Source organism: Bidens hawaiensis, unplaced genomic scaffold, assembly GCF_021521415.1.
Source record: "Bidens hawaiensis isolate Kalapana, Puna unplaced genomic scaffold, B.hawaiensis_p1.1 tig00008970_1, whole genome shotgun sequence".
NCBI classification, from domain to species: domain Eukaryota; kingdom Viridiplantae; phylum Streptophyta; class Magnoliopsida; order Asterales; family Asteraceae; genus Bidens; species Bidens hawaiensis.
The window spans coordinates 717327-741845 of NW_027491655.1; the positions used below are offsets into that span (position 1 = coordinate 717327).

The 24519-nt window shown below is 31.5% G+C and overlaps 1 pseudogene; it reads right to left on the reverse strand.

Moving 5' to 3' along the window:
• Positions 1-6246: 6246 nt before the first annotated feature.
• Positions 6247-13243, reverse strand: LOC143530669 (F-box protein At5g50450 pseudogene; annotated as a pseudogene).
• Positions 13244-24519: the final 11276 nt, after the last annotated feature.

A 24519-nucleotide genomic window follows, 5' to 3' on the forward strand; every position in this document is an offset into this window, starting at 1 on the left:
TCTTTTCCGGTCACTTTAATCACCGTAAAAAATAATCAAACCACCAAGAACACTATTCTTGAATCCGTTGATATCACAATAACGAGCCTGAATTCGTTCAAGGCTCTGATACCAATTGTAAGTCCCGAATCTGGATCACTACAATATGATATCAACCTAAACACGTCAAATATGCGGAATCTAGTTAACGTGGTGATTCAAGAACAATATAAATGAAAAACAAGATGAACACGATGTAATATGGTTTCAATGCATACGATTTTATTAACAATAAATCGTCTAATACATAATTCGATTCACACAGATTCTTATGCTCACTAGATGGTGGCTCTTACTGATTTACAGTTTCTCTCAATGTGAACAACCTAAAACCCTATACAAGATGTTCTATATATAGGGAACCAAAAACAAGTTGGCCCAAACAACCAAAAGCCCAAGCTCATATTACATACTCAACCCAACAAACATAGAACTAAGTACAAACCACCAAATATGGACCCAACATATATAGTTAAATAAAGACAGAATTACAAATTTTGTCCTTTAAAAAAAGCCAAATTACGGTTCGTGTCCGTTTTTTAGTTTCTTTGCAGGCGGTGTACTTTAAACATTTTTTTTCTATACGTTATGTCATTTACGCTAACTGGGTTAAAAAATCTCAATTAAGTATGATATGTGCCAGACATGTGATGGGAATAATTGTAATTTTAATATATCCTTAAATTTAAAAAAAGAAAATAAAATATATATGATACATTCCCCTCCTTTCTCTCTTCTTTCTCTCTAAGCCACCACCATCACCATAAATTCCGGCCACCATAAATTCCGGCCACCTCGTTGCAGATTCCATTCAACCCACCACCACCACCTCCTCTCCATCTCACAAACCGCCACCACACTTTCCGTTCACAAACGCAAACGATCCCTATCACCCGAACCCGACCCATCCTTTTCCAAAACCCGTATCCGAAAACCCAATTCACCTAACCCACCCACTGACCAAGATCAGTCGCACCCAATCAAGCGACTTAACAGCAGTTGGTTAACTTCAATGGCTGGTGCAGCCCCATCTCTGCTTATCCTCCACCCCCGGTTCACCCGACTCGCCACCACTCTCTGCCCATTCACCTTAATCCACCACTAGCTCGCCTATAGTCAACGCCACTTCTCTTCAATTACTCCTCATCATTTCAATGCCGCCGATATTACTCCTCCCGCCGGACGAACCAATTCAGTCGCCTCACCGCCCGTCGATTACGCCCAAAAGATAGACGTCGATCCTCCCAAAGGCACCCGTGATTTCCCGCCGGAAGAAATGCGACTCCGCAATTGTCTTTTTAACCATTTCAGAGAGGTTAGGGTTTACAATCAATAATAATATTATTATACGGAATTGTTTGGATTTGAAGAGGTGGATTATCCAGTGTTGGAATCAGAAGCTCTGTTTATCCGAAAACCCAGAGAGGAAATTAGTGACCAGGTTTGATAATATTTTCAGGTTTAGTAGAATCACAATTACAACCAATTGAAACAGATTTGTGTTCGACTTACAACTTTACTGTTTTGAGGATAAAGGAAACCGGCAGGTGGCGTTGAGGCCTGAGCTTACGCCTTCCAGATCTTGATTCCGGTAGTGGTTGCCAGAGGTTGGATGGGGGCAGGTGTGGGGGTGGCTGGTGGTGGTGAGTTGGTGGTGGTGGTGGGTGATTAAGAAAGAAAGAGAAGCAGGGAGAGAGAGTAGAGTTTGATAGAAGAGAGAGAAAGGGTTTTATATTTTTTATTATGTAAGACGAAAAGACAAAAATGCCCTCACATGCGCCTCACGTGAGGGTATTTAACTGAGTTTTTCTAACCCAGTTAGCGTAAAGGACATAACGTGTAGAAAAAAATGTTTAAAATACACCGCCTGCAAAGAAACTAAAAAATGACACGAACCGTAATTTGGTTTTTTTTAAAGGACAAAATTTGTAATTCTGTCTTAAATAAATAATAGATTTTTTCTATATATCTTATTTAAATTTTTATAAAAGTATGATATTATTATAAATAATAATATTATAAGCCAAAAGTTTATCAAGATATAAAGATAGGAGAACTAATCTACAACAAAATTAACAAATTTAATAAAAAGAAATATGATTGAAAGTTTTTTTGTCTTCATATAGTTTTGTATTTTTACTCTTATACCCTTTTTGTATTTAATATTATAGATTCTCTCTCATCTTTTAATATTTTATAATGATTTATTTACAACCACAAGTCTATTACATAATTAATTGAATGTGTGGTTCATAATTGGTTCTCATAATTCTTAAAACTCAAAAGGTTCTCAAATTATCCTTCCAATATATATATATATATGTGTGTGTGTGTATATATATACTAGTTTTTATCCCCCGTATTACGAGGGTTGATTTATATTATTTGTTCTAATATTTATTTATTTTTTGAATTTATATTTTTTTATTGTATGAAAGTTAATAATATACTTATTGTTTGATGATAAATTGTTTCACAAATAAATGAAATGTTATAACTCGGTTTAAAAGTTATATGGTTTTGATGAGACCCAAGACCCGTTAATTTCTTTTACTATAAAATTGGTTTTTTAATTATAAATAATATTTATGAAAGTTAATAATATACTTATGGTTTGATAAGACCCAAGACCCGTTTATTTCTTTTACTATAAAATTGGTTTTTAATTTAAATAATATATATATCTTTTTTAAAATAATCCTATTTTATAGGATTTTTACATCAATAATTAGGTGAGAATAATTTTTAATTTAATGAGATGGTATATCCCATTTAAGGAATATCTGGGTTTGGTAAGACCCATACCCATGAATTCGGGTCAAATGCATGAGAAGCCTCCATTTAAAAATCAAGCAAATCTAGTTACTCCAAAAAAAAGGGGAGCGACCACATCGCGACACATAGGATTTTTATGTTTTCGTTTATATATATTATAGATATATATATATATATATATCACATACTAATATAATAATAATAATAATAATAATATTCATTTCTTCCTTTCTGGCGACAAATTCATCACGCCCCCGCCCCTTATCGCCCCGGGGGCGGTGTTCCCCCAAAATTTTTGCCCAATTTCGCCAACTACACTTGGCCTAATGGGTGTAAATATTAAAAATCGGTGGAATGGAAAAAACCCTAAATAAGTTTTGAGCGGGAAAAAAAATCTGGATGATTAAGTTTTTACGTGGCACAGTGGAGGGGCTTCGAAGCCCCTCACCATAGAGGACAACCTTATAACTTATTCACTTTTATAGATTAAAATAGTGTTTGGGTAATATAACTTAGGGTCAAGTTATTCTACAAATGGTAACAAAAATGAGAAGTGTGTGAAACCATAAATAATTGACATGTGTCAAGTGGGCCAAAAGAAAAAGGATATAGAGTTAATTGTACACATTTTCTCTCTCCACATGCAAGACACATGTTAATACCCTCACCATTTTAGAACGTTTATAATTTTTTCGTATGGTATTTTTTTTAAAAAAAAATCATCATAATAACAAACGTTTTTTTATCTTTAATATGAGTATGATTTTTGTTATATAAAATTTAAAACAAAAATCACATCATTGTGTCTTTTCGCACACAATTGTGTTTTTTTCGTCATTGTGTCTTTTTGCACACCATTGTGTCTTTTCCCTTATCATTGTGTCTTCTTTCGTCATTGTGTTTTTTGTCATTGTGTCTTTCAACTCATTATTATGTTTTTTTAAATACTAATAACACCGTTGTGTAATAATAATATGTAAAAATAATGAAAAAATAACAACAAATTATCTTACATAAAACACAATGATTAATACATGTTACATAATAACTTGAAACGTAAAACACAATGGTTGAATACGTATAACACAATGACCTAAAACGTAAGACACAATGGTGAATACGTATAACAAATGACCTAAAACGTAAGACATAATGGTGAATATATATATAACACAATGACTTGAAACGTAAAACACAATGGAAACAGCATATTACACAATGACTTGAACGTAATATACAATGAACGCAATATAATTTTTCTCAAATTAAATGAATTTGTCATATGTCAATCAGAATAAAAGACAATGAACGTATTACACAATGACTAAAAGTTAATGACGAACAAAACGACACAATGACGTAATCTTTGTTTTAATTTTTGTCTTTAATATGAGTACTAATTGAAAAATATAATGATCAAAATCTATAATACAATTCACATAAAAACTCAACTAAAAGACACAATGAACAACAAAAAAACAAAACTAAAAAAACCCATTAATTTTTTTTATTTTTATATAACAATATGATACTCATATTAAAAATAAAAAAACGCTTATTATTATGGTGAATTTAAAAAAAAAAATAATGTCGTATGAAAAAGTTATGGACATTTTAAAATGATAGGGGAATTGACATGTGTTTTGCATGTGGAGCGAGAAAGTCAACAAATATGGGTTATTACCTTCATGCCCTTTTCATTAATTTTTATTTATTAAATTAATCTCAGACATTCAAATTTAAGATCAATGAACTGGATTACTTCTCACGCTTCTCATTTTTGTTGTCTTTTGTATTTTAAGTTTACCCATATAACTTATTACACTTTTTAAGGTATAAGGAGGTGTAAATAAGGAATCCCAAATACCCCCTAAAAACTATGTTCATTTTGCTTTTAGTTAAGTAATTATTATTTAACTATTTTTCCACGTGTATGTTCATATTTGTTTCTATTCTCAGAAAAAAACTCATTTTTTTTGTTGTAATATACACGTCTAACTATTTCAAAACACGAACGTCAATAGTTGTGACAACGTGACTTAGCATTTTATTCTGAACTCCTTCTAACTATAACTCGTTTTGATCATAATATATACAATTTAAACAATGTGGTTGGACCCTAATTACTGTCTTACCCTAATTACCGTTTATCCAAGGATGGTAATAAAAATGGTCGCGGCCGTTGCTTCATGTTTCTTGAACTGACAATATAAACACCACCTATGTAGTAGTTGCATCCAACGTCAGATAGTGAATACCTGACTCGTTCAAAGTTGCAGTTTAAATTTAATGTTATGTTTTTTGGAAAGACGATAAAACAAGAGATGCACAAACTAGATTTTGGGGCTTTAAAACCCGGTTGATTTGGTCTATAGAAGTCAAAACCACATCTGGGCCAAACCATATCAGATTGTAATAGGCTTTGAAGAGAACTAAACGGAACTGGTAGGAACCGACTCGAATTGGGTTGGGACAGGTTTCATGAACCGATATAATCCGACATATCAGATCCAAACCGGACCGGTTCGAGTGAATTCAGATTCATATCATGATCTCGATATTTTTCTGACCTCTAATCGAATGTTTCACTAACCTTAATTCATGGTTGTTTCTGAGAATCGTTAAATTTTTTGGGGCCGAAGGGGGGAAAAATTGGGCCTTAAGTAAAAGGGTTTTTATTGGGTTTAGACTAGGGATGAGATCGGGACCGTACCGGTACCGACCGGTCCCGGTCTCGAAAATCCCGGTCCCGAAAATCGCGGATTCTTGGTATCGGTACCGAAATATTCGGTTCGGGGACGGGACCGAGACGGTACCGGTATTTAAGGTAAAATTACGGGAAATTACGGGAAATACCGGTACCGGTACCGAAACTCAAAACGTTGGTACCGATTCGGTACTGACGGTACCGATTTCGGTACCGGTACCAGTCCCGAATTTGCCCATCCCTAATTTAAACAATTAAAATTTTCAAATGAGCTTACGTTGTTAGGTCTGAGCATGGTACCGTACCCGTACCGGTACCGAAATCGTGTTAACTATATACTTATCAGCATTATAAAAAAGTATCAAACCGTGGTTTCAAACCACGTCTGTCTTGATAGCAAAACCACCACACAATTAAAATTGGTATTAGGTTTTATTTTTTTTTATGCAATCCATAGTTTAAAACCACAGCTTGCCTAATTTTAATCAAAATTATTACTTTTTAAAATACCCATATAACACATTCATAATAAATACTCAAACCACGGTTACAACATTTTTGTAACCACCTTCAAAACCATAATATGAAACAACTTTTATTAAAATACCATTTATGAAAAAATTTCTAAAATGTTGACGGTGGGAGGTGACAGAAGTTTTACAAGAAGATAAAGATGAAAGGGGTGAGGTCTCAAAAAAGTTAAGGGAGGGACGAAGTTAATGAAATCACATCAAATCCACATCAACTCCCACCTCCACGAAATCAACCACATGGCCCACTCACTCCTCCATGGCCCCACAGCCCCCTTGTGCCGCACCCGCCAGTCATAGTGTCATACCCTTGACACCCACGCGAACAATATTTTACCTTCCCGCAACCCAAACACCTCCTAAACTCGTTTATTCGGGTCTCGGGTCGCCCACACGCCTCTTAGGAACACATTCTTAAACCATGACAAGCCAAGTTTTCTTGATTTTCGCCTAACCCGAACCATTCTATCATAAACTTATTCACCGGGTGCATTAACGGTAACGGTAACACCAACAGTTTATTTTTATTTTTTAAAACGTTAATTACGGATGCGAATTCTCGTGCATTAGCTTGCATGAGGAGGCGCCGGCCTTGGTGGACGTTCTTCCGTACTCCGTAACCGTCTTGGAGACAATGCGCGAGTTCACGAAGAGCGTCCACGTGGCTGAGGCACGCTGCTCTCGCACAAAGAGCAACGCCTGCGCGAAGATCCTTATCGTTCCTTAAGCCTCCGCTACTGTTGAACTGAATCAACGCAAGCGAGTATAGTGCCGACGCGTGTGAATTAATCACCGCCTTCGCCATTAACGACGCGCCACTTCCTCGAATTTGTAAGCACTAAAACAGGATCTACAAAATAAGAAGTTTAGTAATTAAAATTTGTACAATAAATTCAAAATACAATAATACTAGAAATTAATTTTAGGGAGTTTTTTTATGTTTTCAATTTCGGTATTTTCAATGGTACCAGACTACCAGTATTTTAATTAGGAATGAGATTAGTATTGTATCGAAAAATACCGAAACCTATAATATGTAAAAGCATATAACGTGTACCGTACTGATTGAAAATACAGAAACCAAAAACATGGGACTATGTACCGAAACCGACTGAAAATACCGAACCAAATATACCAAGTACACTATTATCAATCGTACCGGTACTCGTTATTCATATTTTTGGTTTTGGTATTTTCATTCAGTGCGCTATATGGTTGTACTCGTTTTTAGTACCTATACTAAAAAATGAGTAAAGCCGTATAATACCAAATACCATACCGATTGAAAATTCCGAAACCGAAAACATAAAGAACTTTTACCACATAAAGAACTTTTACCGAGACAGATTGAAAATACCGAGTATCATATTTTCAACGGGCAACCAATGCTCGTTATTCATGTTTACGGTTTCGGTATTGTCAATCAGTACGGTATTTTCACTCGTTTTCGGTACCGGTACCGATCTCATTTTTAAATAATAATTTATTAATATTCACCATGCATTCCGAGAATATCACACGCCTCGACGTTACCGGCGTTAACACACAGTTTCAAAAACCGGTGAGCCTCTTCACATCAACTTTTAGCACTAACAGTAAGCGTTTTAGGACATGCTTTTGACAACACTAACGGATGAACCCCTAACTTATTCAGCCGCTTACATCTGTTAACAACACAAAACCACAATACACATTTTTATTTTTATTCAGATCTTACTTATAACAAAATACAAAATAACAATAATAATATCAAAACGTACGTGTGAAGAATAGAGATGAAATCAGACGGTGAAGATGCGGTAGAACTGAGTTTACACAGAACTAGGTAAACAACGCACCGTGTTGCGTCGGCGCAGCAACTCGAAATCGGTTGGTATCAGTTAAGTTTGTTACGACACTGACAATAAATCAGAAAAAAAAATCATTCAAAATTGTATCGGCACACGTAAAATTTATGATCAAATGACATGAACTTGGTTACGATGTAGCTTATAATACAATTAACATATTTAAAATGATGTTTACATGATCGTTAAAAACGGGCACTGAGATGGTGAGTCGATGTGAATTCGGCCGATATCAGATTTATTTATTATGGTTCTGGAAATAAATCCAAATAATAAGTTCTTCCAAGTTAAAATATTTAAAACAAATCGTTCAAAATCGTTCAAAATTGTATCAGTTAAGTTTGTTAACACACCGATAGTAAATCAGAAAAAAAAATCGTTCAAAATTGTATCGGCACACGCACAACTTATGATCAAATGACACGAACTTGGTTACGATGTAGCTTATGATACAATTAACATATTTAAAATGATGTTTACTTGATCGTTAAAATCTGGGCACTGAGATGGTGAGTCAATGTGAATTCGGCCGATATCGGATTTATTTATGTTCCGGAAATAAATCCAAATAATAAGTTTTTCTAAATTAAAATATTTAAGACAAATAGAATAATAAATAAATACATAAACAAACAAATACACAAAAAAATCAAATGACAAAATAAATGAGGAAAAAAAGTTGCTACCTACAATAGGTCTCGAACCTGCAGCATACACACATGTACAAACTCTTAGCCAAAGACTAACCATAGAAAGCAAAAGCCATCAGGCCACACAATCCTATTCCGTTAATAAACAAAATTATTTGAATAAATATCATAACTAAACTAATATAATATTTTAAAAGAGAAGTTGTGACACCAACATTTCACTCTTTATCTACATAGACAATAGATATAATAATATCATCATGTAATGATTCAAATGGATCATATATTCTTGGCTTCTTCTTCATGAGTAGAATGTTGATGATATGTATTTCTTTTGTGACTAAAAGTTGAAAATGTTGAATGGTTTTATTTTGTCTAGATGTGGAGATTTGTTTGGGATATGGAGAGGTGTGCATCTCGAAACGGTTGATTCATATGTTTATTGTGTAGAAAATTAAAAGGCTAAATTGTAGGTGGTTTTATAGTTGATTGATATAAAGATTTAAGTAAAATTGAAGGTGCTACGATGGGGTTATTACAGGCCCGTCTCCGATAATGATGAAAAAAATTTAGGTCCAGTGCGAGATAAAATTCGGGCCTCCTTCTTAGGTTAATACCCGTCCCAATAGGGTATCGACGGGTTTGAGATTACCTTTGATTTTTTTCATGAATTTGAGATAGGTATGTGATTTGTAGTATCTGATTACGTGCCCCAATTACCCGATAAAATACCCAATTGTAACCTGCCATAATATTTTTTTAATATGTTTTATATATGTTAATATACATAAATTATAATATACACTATTATATTCAATATATACTATAAAGACTAAAAATGTTAAGATTCATTCAATTATATCTTGATTTAATATTTTAAATTTTGGTTATATCAGTTGGTTCCATCATCACATTATTAAATAATAATCAACTGCGTTTTTTATTTTACTAAATATTTTTTTAATTGATTTTTGTTTGTGTTGAAACTGAATTTAATATAATTTAAAATGTGTTGAAACTGAATTTCATTATCGATCTTCTTCTAAATTTGAGATTGGGCCTCAAATAGTATATGTTAAAAAAAAATCTGTTGGGCCCTTTTGACTTTTTGGGCCTCGTGCCCTTGCACATAGAGGTGCACAAATCGAGTTTTTTGTAATACCCAGGTTCGGGTATGGACCTGTTTCGGGTATGACCGGGTATTGGAAAATCGGGTATTGGGAGAAATCAGGTAGGGTTCGGGTAGGGTATTGGGGAGAAAAACTCAACCCTATGCACCCGGGTAGGGTATGATCGGGTTTGGGTATAACCGGGTATTGGAACCGGGTATGTGTCCGGGTACGACCGAGTATTAATACCCGGTTTTGAATTTGTAATTTTTTTTTATTCATTTTAAATTTGTTTAAAATTTAAATCTGCTTTGTAATTTATAAAAATAATTAAACTATATTACAAAAACCATAAATCCACTTAAGTACAAATATTACTTAATAATATGCATTTTCAAAAAACTTAAACATAAAAGTTATGAAGTAAATATATAAAATTACTATAAAAACTCATGTATTATTTCGGGTATTAGAAAATTGGTATCGGGTATCGGGTATAACCGGGTATGGGTACTGGGTATGACCGGTTCCGGGTATAAATCGGGTACGGTTCCGGGTACAGGTATTGAGCTCAAAAAGCATACCCTATCCATACCCTACGGGTAGGGTCGGTTCCGGTTTCGGGTATTGAATACCCGGGTATAAAAAGACCGGTTTCAGGTATTTTTTCGGGTCCGGATCTAAGTACGGGCTTTTTGTGCACCTCTACTTGCACATGTTGCACTGCCCCAAAGGTTATTAAATATTAAGGAGCCCGAGCCCACGTACTGTGAATAAAGAAAAGGGAGACAATAAATGGAAAATATCAATATACTTATTTATGTTAGTATTTTTTTGCTTTTATTTTAACAGTTATTTGGTTTATTGATGGGTGATTAGTTTACTCAATAAGTGTTGAGCGTTAGGCTGGCATGTCCCCTAAAGAAAGTTTGTGCATCTGTTTGTCCCACCAAATTCGACTTGGAGACCATCCTTAAGAAAATACTCATTACATGAAGAAAGCATAATGGTTCAACTTGAAACCCCTATATTCTATTTATTTTTCTTTATCACAAATGAGACTTTTTATCAATACTTGCTTTTAGATGAAAGTTTTTTGTTGTCTTCCCTGAGACTTAGTCACTTACATAATTGGTATTGTTATGTTAGTATTTATATGTTTTTTTATTAAACTAAGATATTTTACATAATTTATATTCTACTAGTGCTTATTTTTATAACTATAAATAATACAATAAGTGTTTGTGAGTAATTTGAGAGAATATTAAAAACAAACAAAGTTGAGAATATTAATAACTTAAATTATATTGATGAAGGTTACAATATAAATGCTCTAAATAAGTAAGGAAAAGGACCAAACAATTGTATATGTTTTGAAAATTAATAACATTATTTCATCTAGCGTGATGTGTTTTAGATTGACCAAAATAAATTTTATATTGGTTACAGAACTCATAGCGTTTGACATAGCCGAAAGCCGACTTAAGGTTAATCTAAGGGAAAACAACTTAACAAGTCACTTAAACTTAGAGGTGCACAAATCGGGTTTTATAAATACCCGGGTTCGGTATAGAACCGGGTTCGGGTATGACCGGGTATTGGTAATAATCAGGTAGGGTTCGGGTAGGGTATTGTCTCTAAAATCATACCCTATGCATCGGGTTCGGGTCGGGTATAGAACCGGGTATTCTAAAACCGGGTATTTGAATACCCTATTATCGGGTATTGAAAAAACTCTATTTACGGGTTTTTTCGAGGTTTTTTCCGGTATTTTTTTTATATAGATTGGATTTTTTTAAAAGTTTACACTTTTTAGGGGTATTTTTAAGGTATTTTTCGGGTATACATCGGGTATTTATTTGAAATACCTGGTTTCGGGTATTGGAAAACCTCGGTTCCGGGTTCGAGTATAAATCGGGTTTTCGGGTATTACCTGGTACAAATCGGGTCCGGTTCGGGTTTGGGTTTTAGTGCCAAAATGCATACCTTATCCGTACCCTACGGGTAGGGTCGGGTTCGGGTTTAGGTATTAAAAACCCGGGTATTAGAAAAACCGGTTCCGAGTATTTATTTCGGGTCCGGTTCCGGGTTCGGGTTTTTTTTGCACCTCTACTTAAACTTGTATATTATTTACTATATTATTTACTAGCTTATATCCCGTGTGATACACGGGTTGGAAAAAATATTTTTTTAAACATATTAACAAATATGATCTTTGAATTTTTAAAATCAATATACACCTCTTCTATTTGTTGGTTTCTATATTGAACCGCTCAACATCAAAATCTAAAAAAAGTAAATGAAAACCAACATGAGCTTTCTTATATAAAGTTTGTTAAGAGATCAAAAATTATGATAGCAGTATTTACCACATATTGTAATATGGCTGCAAGTAGTTTTCAATTCCATTTTCATGAAAAACAGAAAATTACTGGTCGTGTTATAAACCGGTTTGATTCTCTAAAGTGCGAACCGGTATACGAACCAACGGGTTTGGGAGGTTTGGTAACCGCTTTGGCCCAAACTGGTTTTTGGGTCTTATTGCTGGATTCGAACAATTCGAAATTCAACTTGAATATGATTTTCAAGATTCCAATTTGGTTTTAAAAATTTGGATTTGATTCGATTCAAATTTGAGTTCAGTAATAGAATTTAAAGCAAATATGAAATTATGACATCAAATTCAAGTCAAATATGAATTCAAGTAAAAAAAAAAAAGCAACGTTCGAAAAAATCGACTCGATTAATTCTGAAATTCATTATTTGATTCGTTGAACACCCTGGTTATCGGGTCGGTTTGTAAATTGGGTTACTAACCTGACCTGTTTTTTAACACCTCTGTCTACAGGTGGTAAATGACTAAATAGCACCCAATCCAATTAGCTGTTCCATCAGTTAAATGTTTTCATTGCTTACTTAAAACAATGTACCAAATCCAAAAGATTTACCTATCACCTAAAACAATTATTAAACATCAACCAAAAGGGTCAAAGGGTCAATTAGAAAAGGGTTTAAGGAACTTACAACATCATTAATTGTCTTAAATAAAAAGTATTACACGAACAATTAAAAAACTCATGTATTCATCATCCGCTAAAACCTCCATCTTCACCTTGAACATCATCAACCTCTTCCATGAACCTAAATTGATACTTTTTCCAGCAAATCAATCTCAATTCTTCAACTTAGTCATGTGATCATATAAACTCAAAACACATAAACACAAAAACAACATAACATTTAGAGTTACAGATGTTATATTACTTATGACAAGTTGATTTGTTGCAAGGGTGGAGTTGAAAATTAGATTGTGGCTATTGGTCCTACAGTAAAGGACTTAAAATTGATCATTTGAAACTCAAGTAGTCAAGTGCATTTCCATCAGTACACTAAAGCATAATGACTTTTGTTTCTTAACCGGTTCATGTCACTTTGAATATCTTCTATTTTCAAAGAAAACTACAGCCACTATAAGGTAATAAGAATAGGAAAACATTAACACTGTCATTATAGAGGGATCTAACCAAAAGAGAAACTTAAAAAAAACCTGACCCATCCATTAATAATTAACATAAAATCTAAGAATTCAAAAATAATAAAATTGCCTTAAGTTAAAAAAATACTACAATTTAAAATAATTCGTTTAGACCCGAACTCATTTTTGATCATAACCCTTTTTTAATCAAATCAATTTGATACCCTTATAAAAAAAACTTGTTTCGACCCATACTCATTCTGCCCGTAACTTGTGTCTACCCGAACTCGCTAAATATATAGATAATAATAATGGATGATAAATATTTGCAAGCCAACCCAACTCACCCTGTCCCACAAAAATGAGATGTTTAAACCTAGAGGCGAAGGATAATGAGGGCCAGGGGTGGCCCCGGCCCCCCCTGTTTTTTCGCGTGTTAGTGTAGATTTATCCGCTTTTTCGGCCGAAATAGTTTATACGTTGTGTAAATTTACCCGTTTTCGACCAAAAATTTAAGCCCGGCCCCCTCCTCGTTTATAACTTTTTTTAAATACATTTTGAGTCGGGGTTCACGTCCAAGCTTCGCCACTGTTTAAACCCATTTCACTAACCAACGTAATAAGTAATAACAGATGCAAAACTTTTACCTTGTGGTGAGATACAGTTGAATGCAAACAGTGTGAGAATAGAATCTACCTAAAGTGGTCCTCGGTCAACAAAGTCCCCACTAAAAATATACGGATTTTCTTATGAGAAGATACCTTTGGGCTCAAAGATAACTAAAAGACCAAATACTGCATCCACACAATGATCGATTATTAAGAAAATATTAATGATTAGGCAAATAAGTTTATGCTTTGAATTACCTGAGTGCACATCACCACAAACAGTGAAGTGGTTTCTATTTCGAACGTTCATTTCAACCATAGACGGTAACACCGTTAAATTTTTCTCTCGGCTGTACTATGTAGAACAATTTAAAAGGTTTATCTACAACATAATCACAATATTAATAACATAATAATGGTAACAATAAGAATATAAAAGTGTGAGATTAATAAAAAGAAACACTCAATTGAAAGCAATCAAATACAGACCTGTGTTCTGCAATCGTTGGGTACTTGGGTTACATACGCTGGTTCTTCAATTGAAATCTTTAATACAAAATCAGATATATATATATAGACCTAAGTTGTTCGATTAGGATTCTAAAATCGATTCCATGGCTTCTTCAATTGTTGGGTTAATCTGATCCAAAGCACCATGAAACCCTAGTAGTTGAAAGAAGGGTGACGTTTGTGATGAAAGGAACGAAGTAAAACAGATTACATACCAATGATGATGATTATTTATGCCAGAGAACGAATCTTCGATAGTACTTTGATGTCGATTGATGAATTGCTGATATGATTTTGCAGTATGAATTAGGGTTAGAATTTGTTTTGATCTGAATCAGGTCCAGATGTAGGGCGCGTGGGATGAGAAAAAAAAAATTATTTAATAGAATATGAGAAACTCAACCTTTGAACGTCACGTGGCCAAATAAAGGATGTGCATTATAGGTTTCTAAAATTCATTCTTTATATAGTACAACCTTAAAAAGTTCAAATTTTATTAGTGGATTCTCACAAATTCTAGTTATCCATGATTTGATATACCGGATTCGTTTTTTACTGATTACAAAACTTTTTGGATCCAATGATCTAATATCTAATACTTGTAGAGAAAATGAAGGTTCAGTGAATGTGCGAGACATTACCATATATGGTCGTTTTCATAAACACTAATCCTCGTCACACTTTCGTCCCCGGAACGATAAGGACTTTACCTTGTTATCATTTATCATAATCTATAAGAGAACGCACATAGATACATGTTAGTGACACGCACCATGTGATACACCATTTGAAGTTTATAAAGAATACACGAAAAGCACAATGTTATTCATTCTTTATTATGTATATTTACTTCTTTTTAATCTAAAATGTTCATGATTTGCATACCAAGGGCTTTATATTACCCACATATACCCTTTTATCGGTTGTAAGTGTGTGTTTATTTGTTTTCAATGTTATTTCATTTATTTCCATGTATCGCACGAATACAAGGGTCGGGCTAAACGTACTCCCCTCTCTTGCTATCCATACACCCTCCTGAACTTTCATTTTCCTTTAACATTTGTAATTGACATATTAGTCCCCCTTATTTTATTTTCTAATTTTCTCAAATTACTAAATAAAAACTATTAAGTTTTTATTTTTGTTTTACAGTATTTTTATATATTTTTGTTATTGATTTTATTATTTTATTTCTGTAAGATCTTATTAAAATTTTGTTTATTCTTTTACGTGTATTAAAAAGTTTTGTATGTTTTCTCTAGCTAGGTTTTTATTTTTTTTTTTTGTATTCAAAACAATTTGACTTTTTTTGTTAGGTTTGAATACATGACATTAATGTTACATGAGAAAAAAGTCAATTTTTTTTATCAAGTTGTATGTTCTTTTTATTTATTAAAAAATAATATGTTTTTTATAAAAGAATGTAAACTATCCGTTAATTTAAAAAAAAACGCTCTCTAAAAAGATTAAAAAAAGTATAGGAAAAAAACTTTTTTTTATAAAAAGAAAAACAAAGTTTTTTAGATAAGAAAAAAAAACATTTTTCTAAGTAAGAAAAAACATGTTTTTAGTAAAGGCTTTTAAATATACATAAAAAGATAAATAAAAAAATTGTTAAATAATAAAAAAAAGCTTTTATAAAAATAATAATGATAATAAAATATAACAAAATGACAAAAGAAACAACAAAAAGGTCTAAACTGTATTAATGTAAAATTTGAGGGATGGGGTGTGTTTAGTAAAAATGGATGAGAGGGGGGGTATGTTTAGTAGCACCCGAATACAACTAAGAGATTTCACAACAAATCTCCAAATACCGTCACAAACTTTCGCATTAACTTCACATCAGTTTCGCCTTAGATTCCAAACTATCTTCAGAAACCCAAGTTCTATTATATGACAACAAACTTCCACGCATTGTTATATGATCACCTACTTTTATAACTAAGTTTATATTTAAAGTAATTACTTAATTAATTATACTTTTATACTTCATACATATATAAATTATATAATATAATTTAGAAATTAAATAGAAAATTAAAAAATAAAATCTTAAATTAAAAACTAGCGTATGTGTTTTGGGTTTGGTTGGTTGTTTTATAAAGTTTACAATTCAAAAAAAAATCTAGCGTAAGAATGTACTTAAAAATCACTTTTAAATTTTACAAAAATCATTGAATATTTATAAACGTCTATTTTTTATATTGATCTTGTAGGAAAGCATTGAATATTCGTCACTATTTTGGATAGTTTAGTGGTGCTTCTAATTTTATCTTTGGATGCCTACACGTTGAGTAAAAGTACATAGCAAATGAACAAGAAGACCTAAAGTAAGAGACCCCATTGTATAATGACGTTTGTAATTGACACAGTTCGTGTACTACGATGGATGACATAAGAATTGAACTTTCTTAAAAAACTATGGGTGAAGTTTAGTGGGTGTTAAGTCGCTAACACATTTATCATTATATTTTTTAAATTTATTCGTATCGTATTGACTACTTAAGGTTAACGTTATCCTTTTGTACTTTAATAACTTGATGTGTTTATTTACGTCATTTTTTTGAACGGCTAACAAAGCTTTTAAATGGCCTATTGGTAAAAATCACCATATTAGGGTGCACTCGCTTCCAGACCAAGGAAAACCCTCACCTAAGGCCAACGCTCATGAACACTTGCATGAAAGTACGACAATGCGGTGATATAAAACTCGTTCAGTCTATGATGTAATTACATAATTACTCTACTTGTATATATAATTACTCTACTTGATTATCACGTTTAACACATTAATTTCATTTGTACGTTAACTTTCCCCTATATGTGTGTGTGTGTGACCCGACTGAAACGCCTGAACCGGGCCCAAAGAACATTATATACCGATTTGACCCGACCCGAACGACTGAACCGAAAACGAAGGTATCCAAGCAAAAAAATTCCGACCCTTGTGAGACAATTTCCTGGATCCGCCACTGGAGTTGGATATATATATATATATATATATATATATATATATATATATATATATATATATACACACACACACGTTAATCACAAATGCAACATTCATTGTAGGATTGGGCATAGGGTGAGTGATGGCATGGGGTCTCATGAATCATGATTGTAAAGGTTTGTTTGGGTTTCGAGTACTACTGTTTGTTGAGCATGAATCATGAGATCCTTTAGGTAATGTAATGTACCTATTTTCTTTGTGTTTAAATAACTAATAAAAAGATAGCTAAATGTATCTGTCCTTAATTTGTATCATACCATCTTAAAAGATCAAAAATAAAAAATTCCTCTTTATGTTAGCGTTGAAAAAGTTGAAAAGAGAGAATTATTATATCTCATGCGCATGTCACATGCTTGGATTTAACTGGGTTTTTAGATAATTGTTAGTGTAAATGACTAAAAACGAGATAATTTGTCATTTAAAGGACAAAAGTTGAAAATTAATTTTTCTAAAGGATCCGATCTGTAAATTAACTATTTTAAATAACAAAATTTGTATTTCTAATTTTCTATCATGCAACAGATTTAAAAGTGCTACAAATAAAATTAGAGGGCGGTTTAGTGTGGGACAGGTATTCAAAACAGAAACTACCATAATTTTACTTTTAAGATTGAAACATATTCTAAGAAAGAAAATATAATTTTACAACAAATGAAAACTAAGATAGTCCTAATATTAGAAACTAGGTTATTGTCCCGTGGGCGCCACGGGTGGAAATATAAAAATCGTCTAATAAACACATATAATTTCAAACGACAATATTTCCCGTCCTCGAACGTAAGTTAATAGAACTTGTCTAAATTCGAAGGATAGACAAAGTCTATTAAATCAGATATTGGATATAATGAATTGTTAATTCATTTGAACCCCCCCCCCCCCCCTAATATTCCCTTCACCTATATCCAATAGTCAATTCGCAAGTTATTTAATCTCTTCAACATGTAAGGATTGACATCTAACTGTGAGCCTCGTGTTTTTTTTTTGATAGTTTAAGTACCTTGTGCTTTTACAAGGTGTAGGAAAAACTACTAAAAGTGTCATTTAAAATAAACATGAAGAAAATATACAATTTAACTATTTATTTAACAAAAGTATCATAAATTTAGTATCCACAACTCCCTAAATACTTCCTTGTATAAGGTTTATACTTTAATTTGTAATTAATCAATTTAAAGGTCAAAATTAAATTAACTACGCAATTGATGAATATAAAGTAAGAAATTACATTGTATTTAAATTCCACTGTTAACTCCTGATATGTAATTATAATAAAAAATATAGTTTACAAAGCTTTCGATAAATAAAGTAAAAAACCTTATACAACAAACACCAAATAAATTGAGGTTTTTACCTAACACCAGATTAGAGATTGAGAATGAGATGATAGTTTATATAGCCTTTTGATATCTAATTTTCCATTAGTAAGATACTAATAATGTATTCATTTTTTAATACATACAAAAGGTGAATAAAATAATTTTTAGTGGTTCTTAAATATTTAGTAGTAATTGAAGCTTACTATTGTATAATAGTATTATTCCTTCTAATCATTCTACCTCCACATGGGATATCATCATAAAACTGCCTCAAAAAAGCTTTTAATAATTCTTAAAAAAGTCAATGATAAAAATTTAAGTAAACATAATAAATAAATTAAATATGAAAATGTGTTATTAAACTTGGTACCAAATGTTGTGAAACTGAATATCTTAATTTCTTAAAAATAAAAAAAGTCAACACATTTTCCCATTTATACAGAGAATAATTAAATATTTTAATTACAATTAATTCATAAACTGATGATTTTACATAATTATGGTAAATTGAATGATATGTGGTTTTGGTAATTGAATGTGATTTTAATCCGTTTATTCAAACGATTTTGAATTTTGGGATATTTAATGATATTAGAAAAGTTAGTCTCACCATTTTTATTATAGAAAGTAATTAATTTTGATAAATGACTATCATAAAGTAAATTAAGAAAAATATTAAATGATTTATCATAAAGTAAAGTATCCCCTATTTAGTAAACATCATTTAAATAAAGAACTATAGTATATACATGGGTTTAATTAATTGTATCATATCCCATATAATAAACATTCTTTGAAGTTAGTTTATACATTTATTTTTAATTAGTTGACTCAATTAAAATTTTCAATTTAATATCCCGTCTCTAGTAAAAATTATTTTAATATATAGGCTTAATTAGTATACATTATTTTTTTATAAAGCTAAACAAAGTTATATTATAGGCTTAATTATTTATGTTATTTTTAACTGAGTCTAATTTTAGATGTGTGAGAATTGACAATACATACCAGTTACCAAAATTCGTTTAATTGATATGATTAATTATATTAATGGTAATAAATATCAATTACTAATTTATTCTTGTACATTACTAATTTTATGCTCTAGCATGAAATATGGTGTAGATTTAAGCATATCAATTTTAATTATATTGTAATTAATCGTGTTTAAAACATTATATCACCTAACCTAACTAAAACATGTATTATAAGAATCTTTATAAAAACATAAATACATTAATTAATTAACAATAATAATTTATTGGTTACCTTAATTAAAACACGGTAATTAAAAAATTATAATAAAGACATATTAAATTGGTCAAATGTATTAAAGATTCTATAATGTATGTGAGCACCGGATTATTAACTATATAACCTATTTTTGTAACTGGTCAAGAATTCAAATTTCAAAATGGTTCAAATAAATAATTTTTATTATTCACTTAAGGAATTTTGTTGAAATTGACATTAAATTCACATAACTTGAAATATTTAGAAGAAACTCAATTTTTTTATTTAATGCATGAATACTGAATAATTATGAAATGAGTTTATATTTATAGATGGTATTCAAAAAAATAAAAAGGGTTGAAAAAAGTTAGTCAAATTAGGAATGAGAATTATGTTTAAATATGTAAATTTTATTTAAACATATTCAATATAAATGGTCAAATTGAGTCAAATCGTTAATTTATTCAAATTGTTCTTATTTAAACCTATTCAATGTAATCAAATATGTAAATGTTATTTAAACTTATTCAATATAACTGGACTTTGACCAACAACAATATAAGATTGATTATCTTACTATTGATAATTTAATGTATTATAGAATAATCAACTAAATTTGATTTCGGGATTATATAATAATCAATTAAATTACATAAATTATGAAAAATAAATAAATACATGAATGCTAACATAAATATAAATAAACATTAAACAAATATAAAAAGTATCTTGTCAAACAATTCTCAATCCATAAAATTAGTTATACCAAGTTGAGGACAATAACATGAAATAATAAAATTAAATATTAGTATTAATATCACATAATAAATATATTACAAATTATGGAAGATTTGAATCATGTGAAAAAATGTAAAATTGATGTTATAACTTACAACCGGAAAATTTGAATCGCGTTACCGGAAAAACGAAATAGTGAAGATCTCCATTGAATCTTCGATTTTGATAGATAACCTAAAAATATTATAAGAAAAAATCATATAAATATTAATATAAATATACAAACAAAAACGGAAAATTATCAGTTTAATATTGGATTTTGATATAGAATCTAAAGATATTATAACAAGGTAATATAAAAATTAAAATAAATATAAAACCTTACCGAAAAACGTTACCAGAAAACCGTAATAACTTCAGCATATTAATTCAATCTTGGATTTTGATTTACAACCTAAAGAAATTATAAAAAAAAATTATATAGCAATTAAAATAAATATAAAACATTACCGGAAATCTTACCGGAAACAATAGAACCTTACTGGAAAAACGTATAACAAAATTGGCCATTACCGGAATATAGGAGACGGTTGAGGAATAAGCCGAGAGAGAGAGAGAAAGAGAGAGAGATAGAGAGATTAAAATGGTTAGTGATTTGTTAGTGTAAGAATTATCGTATGAATGTTAGGTATTTATACACGAATTTTCTATAGTAATTAGAAACAAAAAATTAGGAAACTCAATTAACTTAAAATAAGGACGAAAATTAAGGAATTAAGATTAATTATTTTTTAAAATTTCAATTACTAACATGTAATGTTCATAAATTAAATCTATACTGTATTTAAATCTAGACTATATTTAAATACGGAATTAAACTTATTAATGTAGAAATATAAATTACTAATTCAAAAATTGAGATCTTCTTTCTAGAGGTGAAAAATAAAAAAAAACAAAAAATTTATTTAGGAATAATAACACTTTTAAACCAAAAAAAGAATACAAAAATGGACGATATAAAAACAATACAAAATAAAAACCTTAGACATAGCTAATGGTGTTGGCTAAAGAGAGTTTGAAGGTGTAAGAATTATCGTATGAAACTTAACTATTTATAAGGACTGAATTATGGTTGACTAAATTATAGAATGAAGGTAAACAGGAAATTGATTAGAAACAAATAATTAGGGAATTTCAAAAAATTTAAAAAAACTTAAATTAAGAACGATAAGTAAGGAATTAGAATTAATGGATTCTCAAATTTTGAAGTTACTAAAATGTAATGTTCCAAATTTAGATTATTATAAATATAATATTTTTTAATTTAAATATAAATGTTGACTATATTTAAACAAACGGAAATAAACTTATTCATGTAATATATAAATTAGTAATTTATTTATTTACAAAAATATAATTAATAATCAATTATAACACCGTATATGTAATTTATAAAATAACAATGTCTATAATATATTAAATTACACTAAAGTTAAATTCATATTCTCTCTATATTGAATCCTATTGGTGAAATATATATTAATTATCTAAATTATATATTATATATTATCTAAAAACCGTTAAACCTGCTGAGAAGAAACAAAGAGTGTGAATAAAATCAATCATCAATTAAAAATAATAACATATTTATACTTATAGTATAGATATTAAATAAACCGTAATTAATTATTAATTATAATTATTAAGTAGACACATAATTAAAAAAGATTCAAAATTCAAATTCAAAATTAAACATTAATTAAATAAAAGATGAAAGAGAATACTTTAAGAGAATTGATTAATCTTATTTTAATTTATTATTGATTTATTTAATTAAGATGAAAAATAGAGAAACTATTGATATACATGGAAACTCTAGTGAACAACCAATAGGAATGAGGGATTTTGACATAAAGCTTATTGCTTTAATAGTATAGTTAGATGGTTAGCATGCAGTTTGTTGGTTGGTTGCCTTCCGATTTGATGTAAAAATAATATTCAACGACACAAAAAAATAATATAGAGACTTAGATTTTAAATAGCATGTGCTCACTGTTTATCAACTACACGAACCCTTTTAAGCCATACAACTCAACGAATCGCCACTATTTTCTTTTCTAACAAGTTCCTTGATGATTACTCTATTTTTTTAAACTTAGTAATTAGTTAGTGGTTTCAACTCTAGAAATCAATTTGTGTAGAGACTTTATTTAGTTGCAGTGCCAATTAAGCAAACTTAGAAGTGAAGTGATTAAAACCATAAGGCTGAGGGGTGTGGGGGGCGCGAGAGGGGGCGCGAGTGGGGGCTCCAGCCAATAATATTGTGACGTGTGGCAGAGAGAGAAACTTGATAAGATGGGTGTTGGTTGTGGTGCTCGCGCCCCTGGCCCTGGTGTGGAGGGGCGCGAGAGGGGGCGCGAGCGGTTTATTTTTTTATTTTTTTATAAATGTATTAAAAAAACGTATTATTAAAAAAACAAGAAATTATTTAAAAAAACACACATTTTTTTGAAAATTCATAATAAAAAAAAACATACTAAAAATTAAACAAACAATAATATTTAATAATAAAACTAATCTAATACAAGATCATCTGGTCGCCTCGCCCACAAATGTTCAACCAACTCATGTCGAAGACCCCCGTGTATCTCACGGCTCTTGATATTTGCTATGTTATGAAGTTTTTGTTGATCACTGATTGTGGACGGTTGTGGCGGAATGTCACCTTGGTAGTTTTGGCATATAGCTTTGCCCTCGTATTCTAACGTCATGTTGTGTAGGATAAGACACGTGTAGACGACGTCCATTATCCTCTCCCGAGTCCAATAACGTATCGGGTTCGCCAGAACATAATATTGTTTTTTTATAGCTCCAAAAGCTCTTTCAATATCTTTTATAGCAGACTCTTGCTTCTTCGTAAAATACTTCCGTTTGTCGGCGATTGGATCTGTAAAAGCTTGAACTAACACAGCCCATTCGTTGTAAATACCATCGACCAGATAGTACCCGTACTTGAAGAGGTCTCCATTTGCAACAAAAGATTGAGGTGGTTCAACCCCGTCGATAAGGTCGTTGATCAAATGTGACTGATCGATAACATTAAGGTCGTTATTTGACCTAGCAACACCAAAAAAAGCATGCCAAAACCAAAGATCCTGTGACACCGCCGCCTCAAGTATGAGGGTCGGCCCTTCATGATCACCACGGTGGAACTGACCTCGCCAGGCCGTTGGACACATAGCCCATCCAACATGCGTACAATCGATGCTACCTAGCATCCCAGGAAAACCATGTTTTTCTGCGTGCACCTCATATATGCGTTGGATGTCATACATTGTAGGTTTACGCAGATATCTCCGAGCGTAAGTCGATATGACTCCTACATACAATATACATTACAAAATGTAATAAATATTTAACAAAAAGTAAAATTAATGTTTTTTACCTTGGCAGAAAAAATGAAGGGATTCACGTGCAACCCTTTTCGACATCTGTAAATACTCATCCAAAGCGTCCGACGAGATGCCGTACGCTAATTGACGGATAGCAGCCGTGCATTTTTGAAGAGGGGTAAAACCGGGAAGACCCCTAGCATCCTCCCTTTGTTGAAAAAAGGGATACCGTGCCTCTAAATCACTCGCTATACGCGTGAACAATTGCCTGCTCATTCGAAAACGAGTTCGAAAATCCGACTCCGCGTATACCGGTTGAGGGCTAAAATAATGCCTCATCAAAGTATCGTTAGCACCTGATCGATCACGATCACGAGGTGGTGCTCTAACCCTCGGGAGTCGGGGTTGATGGGCTTGATTTTGCAAGAGATTGACCACGGTTGCGGTCAAAACTCCCCCTACATGAAGAAGCAAATCATCCTCTTCGGAGGAGTCGGAATCAGACGAGTACGACGACATTATTTTTAAAAAAAAAATTGGGACGATGGGTTGTTTTTGGATTTTTTTTTGAAGT